Here is a 16,967-nt window from a genome sequence, read left to right on the forward strand (position 1 = left end):
AATAGGAGTTGAATATAGATGGTTGATGTTTGTACTTCGTCCTTGTTTTCCCTCTGGGCAGCCTACTAAATGTACTTCAACAGAGAATGGGCATCTGCAACCAAGTTCTCTATATCTCTTATAGTCCAGCAATTTGATGGAAATTACCATAATGTCTCTTCTATAAACAAAATATAATTACAAACATTCTCTGGCAGATGTGGGCGTTGAAGAGGGCTTGTTAAAATCCTATTGCTTTACCACCATATTACATTTTTGTGAACAAACCATGAGAGTTGGCACCTTCTATGCATTCTTCCCTTCAGTAATATACAGTTTAAAGGTTTTTTTTTTTTTGCAGAAACTTATTACAGCTTTTGGATTGATTCTGAATACTCCAAATTTTGGGTAAAACATTTGGTCAGATGACTGAGCTCAAAAGGTAATGCCCAAGTGCACACAAATGCGTAGACAGAGATTTAAAGAAGTCTTCTTTTTCTGCATTTTGCAAGTAGCCCACCGTAACACAAATAGGGTTGCAGTAAGCCTGATGGAAACCGCAAGGAGCTAACACTCCTGGTAAATACAACTATATTGTGCACTTCGTCCACATTTGTAATTCATTATTTATTTCCAGCATATTTAGGTAAAGTCATAAAGTCAGAATTAGATGTTAATTGTAGCAGTGGAGTCTGCTAGTAAATTGCCCACCAAGGTACGTGCTTTGTCACAGTGTTTTTAAGTAGCACATGTTACCTATATCATGCCTATTTCTAAGCACCCCCAACATTTTCAATGATGTGAAAATGGAGACGTAGACTGTGAGACCTTTTTTTAAAGTTCTGGGACACCAAGGGCCTCATTATCTGTCCGGCACTCCATCAGTCATGGGATTGACCGGCACCCGGTCGGCGGTCCCGATCGCCCCATTAGGATGCGACCGAACACTGTTCAGTTGCATCCTTTATCTTACGGAGCATGCATTCCGACCGTAAACTGGACTTAATGCATGCTCCCTTAGTAAAATGGCATGTGTACTTCATCCCTGCACCCCGTAGCAGGCACCTTAAGGTGCCTGCCTCAAGGTGCAGGTATCAATAGGGGGGCACCATAGGTAGCCCCTCAGCCTCCAACCGGAGGCAGTGCACCAAATGGGGACCTGCTGGGAGCTCCCAAAGAAGCTTTCTGGCATGGTTTCCATGTCAGACAGACTGACATGGAAACGATGTTGGAAACTGTCATCGTAATCTAAATGGCAGAAAGGCCCCCCTGGAAATTATTTGATGCATTCCGACTGGCGTATGGGCTCTCCGAGCCTATAAAAACCCAGCCGGAATTACTGGTTGGATTCCTTACCCACTACCTCCATCAAAATGAGGCGGTCAGAAAGGAATCCGACTGGCACATTACGATTGAGCTCAGCATCCTAATCAACCCCTAAATGGTTACTAAGCTGTATGCTAGGTGGATCCAGTCATTCACAGTTGGTGTTTATTCCACCTGCATGCAGAAGTTATTGAGCTGCCCACAGCGAGAGTCAAGATTTACTCCAGAAGGCGGTAAAGGGTTAGACCTCAAATATAGTATGACACAGAAATCAGATTCAATAAGCTCTATATATGACAGAGTGATATATTTTTTAAGGGCGTGATTTAGAGGATGGGTTTATGAAAATATGCGCTCTGTGACTCATAATCCCCCCTGCTCCAAAAACAACACATCTACTGATGTGTCTGGATATGCAAAGTGTCTCTGCACTCAGAAAGGGTCCACACATGCAGGGTGGCGTGTGAAGAAGTAATAATGGAAAGTTCTAGGTGATGATCCAATGTTATTTAATACTATTTCCTGTCATGTCATGATGACGCCTATCGTCATGGGATTTTATTTTGAGTAATATTTTTATAATGCTAATGGCTGGTTTTGAAAATTGGAAAATCCTACAACTACAAGTTCAGTGGTGTAATGCAAAATGATGGGGCCCCCAATGCAGAATTTGAAGTGGGGACCTGAGTCAGCCATATTTTATAGATATTCATTGGACCTTGGCTCATTGGGGACCCACTGAAGGGTTGACGGCCGCCTGAAAGGTAGGGGGCCACCCTGCACAGCAAAGGCCGCAGGGGACTGTTTTATATTATGTAGTGTGAACTCATAGGATTTTGGGGCTTGCATCCTTCTCGCACTCCAGAATGCTATGAGGTCACCTGCGGAGAAATAAGACGGGAGCTGGGAGGAGGCGGATGCGCATTCCTGCTTCTGCGCTGTATATGTGGTTTGAGTAAAAAATAACCTCTTAAAATTAAAGATGATGAAGTTAGTAACCTGAAATGGGAAGACTGAAAGACTATCTCATGAATTATATCGATCAAGGGATGAAGGAGACATATTTACACAAGGCATTGCAGACTTAGATGCCTATTTTGCACCCAGCATGTGTAAATCAGTACACCGTTTGAACTTTTAGCACAGAAAACAAGGCCTGAGTGAGAAAGTTGAAGACTATGGCGCGACTTTAAGGAAATTAGTCTTGTCATGTAAATTTGGGGTGATTGAAAAGGAATTAGTTCGTGACCAGGTCATTATGCATTGTAATATCACTAATCTATAGGACAAGTTATGGATCCATGGAGACTCTAGTCTACGAGAAGTTACTGCCATAATTAGCAAATTTGAACTTACCTCAAGGTGTGCTAGAGCTGCTGTGGCATCAAGCACAAATGATAGTATTGATGAAATTGTCAGGATTGTAAAGGGGAAGTTTACCCGCAGCAGCGACAAGGCCAAAATTAAAAATGAAAGGGAATGTATGAAAGAGAAAGGGGGGTACAAACAAAACCAGAGGAAGAGATTTTCTGATTTAAAAGGAAAGTGTTACCAGTGCGGAAGCAACTCCCACTTACCCCAGGATAAGAGATGTCTGCTTTAGGCCAGAAATGTGCTAAATATAAGATTAGAGGTCACTTTGCGCTTGTGTGTCTCGCAAGTCAAGGTCTGTTCGGTGTGTGGTTTATGAGTATAAGCAAGCGGAGGAGAAATTAGGATCTGATGTTGAAGACTCCCAAGCCCAATGTTTATATGAGGAGTTGAATAGGGTTGAGAGCAGACAAAGCAAGAAACCTCTGTGCAAAGACATGGTTGGTGGTGTGCTAGTGACCCTAATGGCGGATTCTGGTTCACCCTCCCCAAAATCAATAAAGACACTTTTTAGAGTAGCCGCGCGCTATAAAAATGCACTTTAACATAACATAACATAACATAACACTTGGTTGGATCAATTTAGTGAGAAGATTGGTGCAAAGTTGGAGGAGTCTGATATACATCCAGTAAGTTATACAGGAGAACCTATCAACTTACTTGGATTTCACAAGTTGTTGTTTGTGTTTCAGGGAAGACCGGCGGAATGTAAACTGTATGTATCTGTTTCAGGACCATGTGCTTTAGGATGGTGGGTTCAAGGGGAGTTAGTTATACTACTTGATCCCAATAGTCCTGATCCAGTGCTAAGTGTAGAGAGGTGTAAAGATGGTGAGAACAGCGAGTTTTTGCAAGGTTCCCCAAGGTGTTCACTGGTCTATGGGAGAACTTAAAGAGTTTTCTCATAAGATAGTTTCAAAAGAGAATCATCAACCATGCATCCACAAATTAAGGAACATTCCCATGAGAGCCAAAGAACATGTGATCAGTGAAATCCAGAAATTGGTAGACAGTGAGATTATTGAGTGAATATAGTCCTCAGATTGCCCCCACCCCTGTCATAGCATGCAGGGCGAACAGCCGGATCCATTTGTGTGTGGATTTGAGGGAACCTAATAAAAACATTTACGTTGATGTATTCCCTCTTCCCAGAAATATGGGGTTGCTGTCAGTCACTAGGAACATGGAATGGTTTTCCACCATAGATTTGACTTCTGCGTACCATCAAGTTCCCCTACATAAGAGCAGCAAACATCCTATTGCTTTCTTTACCCCAATTGGTACATTCCAGTTTAAATGGGTTCCCTTTGGTTTGGCATCGGCTGCTGCCATGTTCCAGTGCCTCCTGCACCTGGTGTTCAAGGATATGGAAAAGGACATTTTTGTTCAGATCGACATCCTAGTTATGGGCAAGAATACGGAGGAACATGATAAAGTTTTGATGGAAGCACTAAGGACATTGGAAGTGAATGGGTTGACAGCAGAAGAATCCAAGTGCAGGTTTGCAAAGAGAAGTGTAACATACTTAGGACATGATATGAATTCACAAGGGATCTGCCCCAAGTCCGAATTAGTGGATGCTATCAGGTAAGTTGCGATACCCCAGAGTAAGGATGAGGTAAGATCTTTTTTAGGTTTGGCCGAATTGTATTCAAAATTTGCCTACAACGTTTCTGACAAAATGCATTGCATTCAGCAGCTACTTAAGAAGGGTTGCAAATTTGTATGGTCCAATGAGTGTCAAGTCAGCTTTGATGGCATTAAAAAAGATATTTGTTCCGCACCAGCACTTCAGGGTTTTGAATCCAAACTCAACAGTTTTATTACAACGGACGCAAGTGGTAGAGGACTAGGTGCAGTGTTATCTCAAATACAGGAGGATGGAATGGAGTGTGTGGTTGAATTCTCGTCAAGAGAGCTGACTCCAACGGAGGAAAGGTACTCTGTTATTGAGAAGGAGGCCTTGTGGTGTGTGTGGGGGCTTAAACACTTCAGCCAATTTGTGAGGGGTACCAGCGACATAGTGAGAACAGACCATAAGCCCCTCACTCAAGTCCTCACACTTCAGGGGTTAAACAATGTGTCTCCCAGAATATCACGCATGTCTATTCAGTAGTTAAGTTTTGTTTATGAAATCAAATATGTGCTTGGTATGCATAACAGAATAGCAGATTTTTTTATCAGATGTCCATTACCGGTGAAAGATGAAGTAAAGAATGATTGGGATGATTGGCTGGTGGCGACAATTTTTGAAGACGAATTACAAAGCATCACTCATGGAGAATAGATCAAAGCCATTTCCCAGGTTTGGGTTTTAGTCACTGTTATTAAACATATCCAAGGGGAGGTTGGCCAGGGAAGGCTCACTTACGTAAGGATTTGATTCCTTTTTGGGAAGTTAAGAATGAGTTGTCTCTTGAAGAGGAGTTGTTACTTAGAGGGGGCAGGTTAGTTCTGCCAAAGGTATTTCAAAACAAGGTGATCGATCTGACCCACCCAGGACACCTAGGAATAGTGAAAAACAAAGGTAGAATTAAACACTCTTAGTGGTGGCCTGGAGTGGGTAAAGAAATAGAGAGGGTTGTCAAGGAATGTACTAAGTGCATCAATTATGACAAAACTTTGATCACTCTCAAACCACCTTTACACTCTATTGTTATTCCGAGTATGCCTTGGGAAAGAGTGGGAATTGACATTTTCGGTCCTGTGAAAGATACTAATGGTATGCACAATACATCATAGTATTGGTTGATCACTTTTCTAAGTGGCCAGAGGTTAAAGTGGTCCAAAGGGCAGATACTAAAACACTGTGGTGTTTCATGGGGATGTCTTTGGATAAGAAGGGTTGTCGAAATATATCATTTCAGACAATGGGGCACAATTTGTGGCTGACTGTTTCAAGAAGTTCATTAGGGAAACAGGAATTGTACATAGAACTACATACCTTTATCACCCTAAAGAAAATGGAAGCATTGAGCGCTTCAGCAGGGTTATAAAAGGGATTATTGAATTGTCAAACAGCAATGTTATGAATTGGGAGGACAAGTTGAGGAAGACTGTGGGTGCGTACAGGGTTACCCAGTGTGAATCCACAGGACATTCCCCATTTCAATTGATGAGAAGGAGATCACAACACACTAAAGACAATATGGGATGGTTGAATTGCACAGAAATGGTTTTGTGGTCAGGAAAAAAAGTGAAGGATTTCTCTGGAAGTTAATCGGGGAAAAGTATGACCAGTTACATGGGGTGAAAAAAGTGGGTTTGCGTGTTTGAGATATTGTGAAGGGAAAAAAAGAGAGATTGTCATGCAAGGGGAGAGTAAATATTCTGCACCCCTTAAAGTAGTAAAGATTTTATACAATTCGGCACTTTTCAGTGATGGTAAAGTGTGGCATGCAAAAAGGATTGCCTTATTCAGAGGGAGCTGCAGGGCAGGTTTGGAATGACATGATATGGGTAAAGTAATTTGTGGGGATACCAGGGTGTGTACTCAGCTGAGAAAGTTTGATTGGGTTGAAGACTTAATCCCCTCTAAGGAAGTAGATGACATATATCCACCTATATAGATTCCAATGTCTCAAGAGCCCATGGAGTGTGTACAACCCACACCCATGTCACAGAAAATAGTGTGAGTGGAGCAAATGGTGTAAGTCCTGAGTGTGGAAGTCAAAAGAGTATGACGGACACTGAGAAAGTGGAAGTCACTAGGGCAGGGAGAACATGTGTCAATCCCAAAAGTTTAGAGGATTACATTCCACACACATGCAATTAAGTGTTATTTAATTCACTTTGAAGGGTACACCCTTCTTGTACTTTTATGGGGTGTCCTTCGTCTGTGATGTTCACACCATTTATGTTATTTTTTTGTTAAGGAGGTGATCTTTTCATTGTTAGGAAGTTGCAATAGTATATGTTATGTCTTTATTTGTTATTTGTAAGAAGTGTTATGCTGTGTGAACTCGTAGGATTCTGGGGCTCACGTCCTTCTCGAGCTCGAGAATGCTATGAGGTCACTTGGCGAGGAATGAGAGGAGCTGTGAGGATGAAGATACGTGTTCCTGCTCCTGCGCTGTATATGAGGTTTGAGTCGAGAATAAAAACAAATCTTCCAGCTGAATTCTTTTGAATTCATCTTTTTAATATGTAACACCTCTGAGAAGGTTTTTAACTATGGCTTTTATGTGTATGTATGTGTTTGTACAAGCACACTGCATGCATGTATGGAGAAATAGGACCAGGGCAGCACTCTGCTACCTACAGAAAAATATGTGCCATCCTCTGCAGGTGCAACCTTTATGAATGGGAAAGTTGGTAAGAGCAGGTCCAAGGTGAGATTTGGCCTCCTCTGAGCAGAGACCTTCTCAGTTCACCAAACCCTGAAGCAGGTGAAGCAGGGGCCATAAAGACACACATGCTATTTTTATGAATAGCATTTTTAGAACTATAACATGTGGGAAATGTTGGTCTGAGGGATAATTGTAAACATCATAGTTAGGAGTTCCAAAGCCTTGAGGGTACACAACCCATGTCATTCTGCCAGAAAGTATGGATCCCCCTCTTCCGGGGACCATTTCTGAGTGTTTAAAACTTGCTTGTGAATATATTTTCTTGTCCCTGTTTCTGTTTTAATCGCAATGTGGGGTCTGAAGTATTACAGTGTTTTTATTACTATTGGATGGATTGCAACCCCTAGCTATTGCCTTAATAAGCTATAAAACGCTTTAAGCCATGTGTAGTATTCACATTCTTGAAGTAAGCTATAGGAAATAAGGCAAAATTATTGACTGCAATATCTTTTAGGTAAGTGTTGTATCAGGAGTATGTTTTATGCCAGGTTATTAATTGTTCTTGAGCTGTTGTCATACTGTTGTGTAATCATTCAAGTCTCAAGTTTTCAAACAGCTGAGAGTGGCAGTTGGAGATTGAGAAAATAGGAGGCACGACGCATGGCAATAGGCTCTTGTGGTTTAGAAAAAAATAAAACTTACAACTCTTCTGCGGTTCTCCTCCTCTTTGTGAACCCGTTTTGAACAGAATGGCAATGGGGAGAAAGAAAACAATGTAGCTGGGGAGCTGTAACTTGTTCACCATCCTGACGGCGCTCAACCATTCCTTATTGTGGTGTAGTCTGGTTTGTCATTTGCTTTGATGCTGTATTGATTCATCACGGTGGAGTGGCAGTGATTCAGAATCTCTGGTTTGGTATCCTGTTGTTTTGGCTGAGATTTTGTGGCGACGTCAGGCTCAAGCATTTGGTATGTGGAGTAGGACATCCAGTATGTCGTCTCAGCTGCCACTTCAGATTGGTGCGTGGAGCCTGACACATACCAAGCACTGACGTCAATTTCAGCAGCCATTTTGGTTTGGTTATCTGCATTGAACACTGAACGTTCATTGGTGAAAGTCATGTTTACATGGTCACGTCACTTCAGTTGCCATTTTGTATTGGTCAACATTGTTCAATGTGTGGTTAGTATAAAGGAACTGTTGATGTGGTTTATTAATGCACAAATGTAACATACTTCATATCAAATTTACAAGGTGACCACAGTTGTTCTATTTCTGATCCTTTTGATCCCTGTGATGAAAAGACTTATTTAAGTTCAGCTTTCGTGTCAGGCTTGTCTTGGCACATGCTTGCAGTTTTACTCTAGTGTACCGTATTAATGGGACACATGTAATTTGAATAATCCTGAAAATATGGCGAGAGGAGGTCATGTGCTACAACCTCCTGGGCTTTTACAGAGCCCAGGCACACCTCAACAACAATGGAGGCATTTGATTAGAGTGTTCAAAATTACCTTGTGCCAATTGATGGAGGTATTTACTCACCGCCCAGGAAACTGACACCTTTGTTTAATTGCCTAGCAGCTGAAGGACTAATAGTTTTTGGTTATTTAACTGGAACTCAACTGAATGAATCGAAAGGAGATGAGTGGAATGTATATAGTGAAGTACTGACGGGGCTTCTTTGCATTTATCTGATGTATTGAGGGTAGTCATGGAAAGATTGAACTTTTATTCACAGAAACAATCCAGTAGGGAACTCATTTATCACTATGTTGTTTCTTTAAGGATTCCCACAGACACATGTAATTTACAAGATTATGTGGACCAATATATTAGAGATCAAATTACCTTGAATTGTGCTTCAAGAAAAGTGCAGGAGCACTTATTGTGTTGCACACATCCTGCATTTCAGAGTCAAATACACTTTATTAGATTATTTTAAAATCATAAAAGTATGCTATACATTCACTTTTGACCATTATAAACACAACATTTTTTAAAAAAATGGATTATAAAAAGTTATTAAAAACAGGGATTCAATATATACACATATGGTGATCAAGGTAACTATACAACGAGATTACTTACAATTACATGATCTTTAGGACCACTGCGAATAGTGCAGATCTTTCAAAATGTATACATCGAAATTACTACAGTTCTATTTACAGTTCTATTTACAATCACTTATTGTGTTGCACACATCCTGCATTTACTTAAGCTATCAAAACTGCTAAGGGTATTGAATGCTCGGTGCTGTATGTGTCTCAGCTAAGGAAGTTGGTGAAGGCGAATGTGTGTGGGTTGATGCTCTTAGCAAAGTTCAAGACAAAATGCATGAGAAGCTCAAGGGAGGTAGTAAACTAATGCCTAGAAACACTAATTGCTACAGGTGTGGTTCAAGTAATCATATTGGCAACAGCATTAAATGTCCAGCCAATGGTAACATTTACATTAAATGTAAAAAGGTGGTTAATTTCATGAGAGTATATAACAGTAATGGCAATGTTGTTAAAGTTAGTAGTGTTTGCAATGAAGAAGCTCATGAAGTGACAGAAAACATCAAGTGTCATTTTATCTGTACAAGATAAGAATGATGAGGAAAATGTGGCAAAAAATAAAGGTACATTTTTAATGTTTGGATTGGAGATATTGAGTTTGTTATCATGGAGATTTCATGTTCACCAGTAACTATGATGAATGTGGGAACTTTCAGAATGCTATGGGGCAATAAGAGTTTATGTAAGTCAGATGTTAGCTGTTGCGTATGGAAAAAAGTAAATTGAAATGTTGGGGTATGTTTGAGATGTTATTAAGTTTAAAGGCAGGAACATTGCTATGAAAATGTATGTGGCAGTTGAAGGCTGAGCTATCATGGGTTGGGTAGATGAAAGCAGATTAGGGATTGTTTTAAGGCCTGGTACGGATGCCTCAGTTATGCTCATTACTAAAAATGTGTTGACTTATTTGGAATTGTGAAAAAACATGAAAAAGTATTTAGTGAGTGTATAGGTATGGTTAAGGGTTTTGTGCATGACATTTGTTTAAAATGGGGGTGGTTCTAGTGAAACATAAGGTTCATGATGTTCCTCTTAGTATTAAAGAGAACTTGAAACAACATTCTAATGAGTTGTGCAGAAAAAAAGGCTATTATACCTGCAAATGCATCTGAGTGGTCAGCACTGTTGTGATTGCCAAAAAGAAAGAAGGACAGTTCTGGTTGTATGCAGATCTTCAGTCCTTAAGTAAGAACATTTTGGTAAATTTACACCCATTACCCAAGGTGCAAGATGGGCAAAAGTGTTTAACACTATCAATTTAAAAGCTGTGTATAATCAGATGTCACTTGAACATTTTTTGCATTTGTTAACTACATTTTTTAAACCATTTGGAGCATATATTTATGTGAGTTTACCTTTTAGTCTTGCTTCTGTGGCTAGTGTCTCCCAAAAATTGAGGGTTCATGTTTTTTTGTATATTCCTGGAGTGCAAGCATTCCAGGGTGATATTCTGTTTTTGCTAGATGTGTGTGAGCATAATTGTATATTGAAAAAAGTGTTGAGTATTGTTGAGGACCATGGCATGGCTGTGGCTAGGGAAAAATGCGATTTTCTCACTGCTTCCGTTGATCAACTAGGTCATAGAATTACTGCTGATGGCATAAAACAAGAAGGTGGCTTACTTAGAGCATTGAGAACATCCCACATCTGAAGGATAAGGACCAGCTCAAGTCATTTACTGGACTTATCGAATAATATTCAAAGGGGCAGATTTGCAAGCCCCGTGCGTGTAAATACGGCCCCTTCACACGCAGCACTCTGCATTGAAGGGGCGACCATGGGTGTTGCAGTATATTTTCCCACGCATCACCCATGGAACAAGACACATAAATCGTAACTCTGGAGATGCGTCTGAATGCTACGACACCCTAGATGTGGCATAGCGAGGCGCAACGAGGAGAAATGTTTTCATTTCTCCTTGTTTTTACCTCTTTAAATGCGTGCTGCATTCTACAGCATGCATTGCAAGAGGAAAGTGCCTGTAGTGATTGTTTTTGTGCAGGAATTTGCCCTTCCGGCACAAAAACAACCTCCGCATGACGCAGGCATCTTTGCACCAACAGTTAGTAAAATAACAGACTTTTGCCAGGATGGCTGGGCTCTGCCATGGTAGGGTGGTAGTAGACTGTACACTGTCACTGTGCTATAAATACTTTTCCTATTGGTTGATCAGAGGGCAACATGTTTAATTGTAGATCATTGTGGAGATTATTAGATGCAGATTATTAGTTTTTTATGAGTTTCCACATTCATCCCTGCCTCATAGCATTTTAATTGTGCACAATGTTCTTTCTTAAACAGCTTGCAGAGTTCTGTCTCCTTGTTGCTCTCAGAATTTTGATTCCCATATCATATGATACACCCTAGCACATTTTGGGGGGTCTGGAGAGGACAGAGCAGAGACAACTCATAAGCAATATAAAACTATGGGCCAAATTTACCAACACTGTGTGCTGGGTTTGCATCACAACAGTGATATAAACCAGTGCAAAATGCAGAATTGTCATTTACTTTCCAGTGCAAAAGACAGCCCTAAAAGAAAGTAGTTCTATGCACTACATGACAATACTTTGCATGAATGGGGCATACCATGGGTGGTACATCAGCGTTCCCATGCACGCCATCATGTTTTTTTTACAGGAAGCCCTATCCACTAACGTTTGTAGAAAGGGCTTTGCACCACAAAAATGATGTCTCTTTGAGGCTGGTATTAACTTTGACAAATGCTTTGATTTTTTTAAAACTTTTCCAACTTTGCATGAATGCTGAAAAGTGTTAACTATGTCTAAGCATATTACTTTGTACTATAAGGGTACCCTTCCAGTACAAAAGATATGCTTGACAGCATGCACACACCCTTACACTATGTCCCATGAAAAGTTAGTAAATCTGATCCAACTGTCAGTGCTCACATGTATAAGTATCCTCAATGACAGGAATCATAGACACCAGCACTCCAGCAGTTTGACTTATCCCAGATATACCTGCACTCCAGCAATATGAATATTAATAAAGCACCTCTAATTATTCTCCAGCCTTTGCCTCCCCTAAACAGGACCATGAAAGTACAAAGATATTTCATGAGCCCTGTAAGACCTGACAGCGTTAGGGTGGTCTTCCCCTATTTTTTTGCCTTGGGCTGATGCTACCCTTCAGTACACCTCTGGGCCTGTGGAAGACTCAGAAGGACTGTTGTGCTCCTCTGCAAGTAGGACTGCTACTCTGCTGTCCTATTGCCTGCTGGCCTGCTGCCTGAGTGAAGGGCGGGACCTGCATATTGAACCCAGTGTCAACACAGTGACTCCTAGAACCTGTTGGCTGGCCAGCTGATCAGAGTCCAGCGACAGGACAGGCTCCAACATCCTTGAACCCTGCACCTGGACTTTGCAAGCTGTGAGTCCTGTACCCTAAAAATGTGCCACCCCTGTCCTGGACCACTGGAAGTGGGCCTGACGGAGCTCTGCTAGCTCATCTGTGGTCCCAGCAAATTTGATGCAGTGCAACGCATCACCTCACTAACCTCTGCATAACCGCTGTGTGACACATCCCTGAACCAGAAGTTTGCATCAAAGCCCCCATGCTCCTCAGAACTGCTGCTGCATGACGCATCTCTACGCAGGACATCTCATTGCCACTGCAGCTCCATAGAACCTCCGCTGCACAATGCATTTCGCCGCATGGACTTTACATCAGCACGACAGCTCCTCAGAACTGCTGCTGTGCAATGCACTTCCCCGCACAGACTTCACATCACCACCGCAGCACCTCAGAACCACTGCTGCCTGACGCATCTCCAAGAAAGGACTTCGCTTCGCCTCTGATGTGCAATGCATCCTCAGTGCTGGACTTCCATTGCTCCTCAACCAATATTTCAGGTACTTCATTCAGCGGGTCTATTTTGGTTCCTATAACCGGCCCATGCTCCAGAGCGGTTGGCCTGAAGTTGTGACTTTGTCCCGGTCCAGTGCGACCAGGTCACCATAGTTGGCACTTTGTGCTTTCAGGCACTAAGTTCACTTAAACCCTTAAAGTGCATTTCTCTGGTTCTACTGACTGGATTTTTGTCATTTTGATGTCAAATAATTCATTAAATTGTACTCTATTTTCCTAAATTGTTGTGGAATTTTTCTTACTGCTGTTTTCACTTTTTTACTGTTTGAAGGGCTGCATAAATACTGTACACATTGCCTCACTGCTTTGTGTCATGGTACCAGAGGGTTAATCACAGGATAATTTTGGGTTTACTTGTGTTTCACCCTGACAGAGATTGTGGTTTCTGCTTGAGTAGGGTTTCACGCCCCTCAAATTAGAGCCACATTTCCAACATGCCCCCTTTCAGGGTGCCCAGTTAGACACTCTGACTATTTAGCAACATGTTTTACAGGACCAAATATCCCCTCCCTCTCTGAATCTTCCAATTTTTCCAAACCTGCAATCATCTACGGAGGCAGTGGTCAGCGCCAGTGGTGGAAGTGGTCAGCGCCAGTGGTGGAAGTGGGCAGTGTCAGAGGGGAAGTGGATGGTAGGCTCTTCAGAAAAAGTATTTCCATCTATACTTCTTTTTTTGGACAAATTGAGCAGTGTTCTCGACAAAACTAAACTTGAATACGTGCGCCTGAACGAACTCTTCTTCACCCCACCCATCATTATTTGTCCACCCCCTCGGTATCACTTTCGTCAACACTGGCTTTAATATCTCATATAAATAAGTGTGCCGAATCCGAAGATGTCTTTCTCCGTGCCCTGAGGACAATCAAACATCTCCGAACTCTGTATGAAATGAGAACCGAGGCTCATGTACTTTTCATATCTTGCTTTGATTATGCCAAAAATGCTGCTGCTTTTAAAAGCTGTAAACTGATCATGACCGGTTTGCAGCAGATTTTGAGACGTGAATAGCTATGCTTGAGTACACCAATTATGTAAAACATATTTTCACCAATGTTCAGATCCAGCTTACATCCTCCACCGGGAATTGTTTACATAATCAACTAGATAAAAGCCCACCACAGCAAAACGTCGTACAAACGAACACAAGGATAGTAATTTAATGTGCCCATGAAAGCACAGTCGTAAATCATCTAAATGTACCTCATGGGATTTTACTGCCTTCGCACCACAATGTTTTAAACAAAATATAATACCCGAACATACATTTGGAGGTGTTAAAACCCTTATCTCTTGGTGAGAGAGCACTATTTAAAAGCATGGCACAATTCTCACTATTTAAATAGAACACATCTTAAAATTAATCGTGAATTACATTTTATTGACAAGATATTGTATTGCTCAACTCAGTGGAACTTATTTCGTAAAGCACAGAAGGATCAAAAGCTAAGTGGTGATTTTAGAAAGTGGACCAGTGAGCTGGTTTATAAACAGATACCTGCAGCAACTGTGCACACAAAGATGTTTTCCAAACACCTTAGCTCAGGTTATTTCTCACAAGTTATTTTAAGCATGAGTCTTGTCTTGTCCGCGCACTGCTCTTCCTCCTTCGAGTTTATTTGCTGCCCATCAGCAAAGTTTTATGCATATGATTTTTACCGTAATTTCTCACTGGGGGAATCTTCATTTTGCTGAATTTAACATCACTTGAAGTAGCTTTTAAATGTATCGACCTAACGTGTGATGAAAGTTAGTCCCATCTCTACTGATATAGCAAGGGACGGCTTTGAGTGGACGAAGGATTCTCTCCAACAGCAGGGCTCGAGTCAGGGTACCACGCGGGTGGACGGCGTCCCCCCACTTATTTTAGCGGGTTTTTACCGGGTGGACGCCGTCCCCCCTGCCCAAAAGCTGAACTTTCAATTAGTGGTGGCAGCGGCAGGATGAAAGCAATGGATGATTGAGTGAGAAGAGGAAGATGGCGCCGAGAGGGGAGAAGCAGATGAACGAGGAAAGAGGACACATGAGAGAAGAACAGAAGAACGTTCGAGAGGGGCAAATGTGCCAGCGGAGAACCAAGAGGCAGGAGTCAGGCTATGAACAGAGGGGTGGAGTGACACTGCAAGGGCAGCTCAGGAGGCGTGCCTCGGGCATGGACGGAGGGGGCAGTGTCACGGTTAGTGGAGAAAGCTGTGACATGTCTACTTCTACACATTGACCCTTCCGAGATAGTCTTACCACAGCCGGCAAATATGAGCGAGATAAGGCTTGTTACAGCAGCCATAGTGAAAATACCTGTAATGAATGGGGAATACCTTTCGTGACGTCACTTCCTGTTGTGATGTCACTTCCGGTGACACCACCTAACTTGGAGCGTTCCCCCACTTCTTTTTTTAGAACTTGTGCCCTGGCCAACAGGTACTGGCAGCAAGAATATTCCTTTTAGAGATGAGAAACTTCCTCTGTTCAGAGGCTGTTTTCTCTCTCCTTCCAGAATGTCCACCTATTTTCCTCCACTACTGAATCCTTTGGTTGCCCTCACTCTTATGCATTCGGCATCAATGCATAGGTCGGGAGGAGGGAGCACCTTTACTCACACTTTCACCTACATCATGTGCAGCTCCATTCCTTCCTGAAATGAAGAGGCCGTTTAGAAGTAGGAAGGGCATCACTAACAAAGCTGGGAAGTAATCAGGTTACAATCACCACTGCTCACTGCTTCGTTCTTGTTCATGCTGAACAGGAGGTCGTTCATTCTGTTGACCTCCTGCATCAACCCAGACTGGGCAACTGCAGCCTGTAGGGCAGGTTTTAAATGCCATTTCTTCCTGGCAAAATAAACATTTTGTCAGACCCAAACCTTCCTTTTCAAAACATATGTCACCCCTAATGTAGGCCCTAAAGGCTCATAGCACAGGGTACATTGTATTTAAAAAGTAGGACATGTGCACTAGTTTTGCATGTCCTGGAAATGAAAAACACCTAAACCTGGGTTTCACTGTTGTAAGGCCTATCTCTTCCATTGTCTAACAATGGGTTATCTTATTACATTAATAAGTGCTTACCTTAGACTTGTGAGCATATAGAAATGAATTGTAATTTTAAATCCTCTTTAATGGTTAAATTAGTCTGAAAAAGCCACTTTTAGAAAGTTGTCATTCTTACTGCCCTAAACCAAATGTGCTTTTCTGCCAGTGTTTAGGGTCACATAACTGGTAATGGCTCTGCTGTTGTGGGTTGTGTATTGCTTCCCCACATTGAGAAAAAAGGCTTAGGTGTAGAATGAGAGGGTCTTCCTTACTGAGTGCTGAGGAGGAGTTGTGCCCTACCCTGATTACATTTCAAATGGCCCCATATACCAAGGAACCTGGCACCAGGCCTGCTCTTACATTTGTCACCCTAGACACTTTGAAGCCACACCCAGGAGAAGGGCAATAACTGACCAGAAGCAGGTCAGGGAATTCCCCACACAATGGCTGGCATCAGGTTTACAAGTGGTCCCTTCGGAAGGTCTCAATAGAACACACCAGTACATGTAAAAGGTGCAGAAGAAGGACATTTTTTCTGTCAGAAGAAGGGAGATTAGACCTGCTTGCTTTGAACCCAGGATCTCAGAAGTAACTTCAAACGTCAAGTGGCTGACCTGTTCAAGCTACAGGGACACTACAAGACTCCTTGCACCTGGCCAGTAAAATCTGGATCTGCCTGGACCTGTCTGAACCCGCCTGCTTGCCTCTCCTGTAGTGAGTCTAGAACACCAGGAGGTGCCTTCCAGATTCTCATCCGTTGGCTGGCATCCGAGTGCACGCCTATTGAAGAAAAGGTGACGATACAGAAGTTTTGAGAATCGATTTCCCGCGGCCATCACTAACGCGAAGCTCTAGCGGGACCTGCCCATTGCGCCAATAGTACCATTCGCAACAGCCGCCAAAATGAATCTCCTATGAGGCCTATTCGTCTCGCCGATAGTGACAGCACGCACGGCAATGTGAACCTCCAGGTAGTCCCAGCTCCTTGTGCAACAACAGTGACCATTCGAAACCTCCGACC

At 42.2% G+C, this 16,967-nt stretch overlaps 1 protein-coding gene across 1 annotated transcript in view; it reads right to left on the reverse strand.

Annotated features, from left to right (window-relative positions):
- Nucleotides 1-16,967, reverse strand: part of RAB38 (RAB38, member RAS oncogene family) — a 298,863-nt gene that overhangs the window by 159,844 nt on the left and 122,052 nt on the right. The window lies entirely within an intron of this gene.

The sequence above is a fragment of the Lissotriton vulgaris genome, chromosome 8, assembly GCF_964263255.1.
Source record: "Lissotriton vulgaris chromosome 8, aLisVul1.2, whole genome shotgun sequence".
NCBI classification, from domain to species: domain Eukaryota; kingdom Metazoa; phylum Chordata; class Amphibia; order Caudata; family Salamandridae; genus Lissotriton; species Lissotriton vulgaris.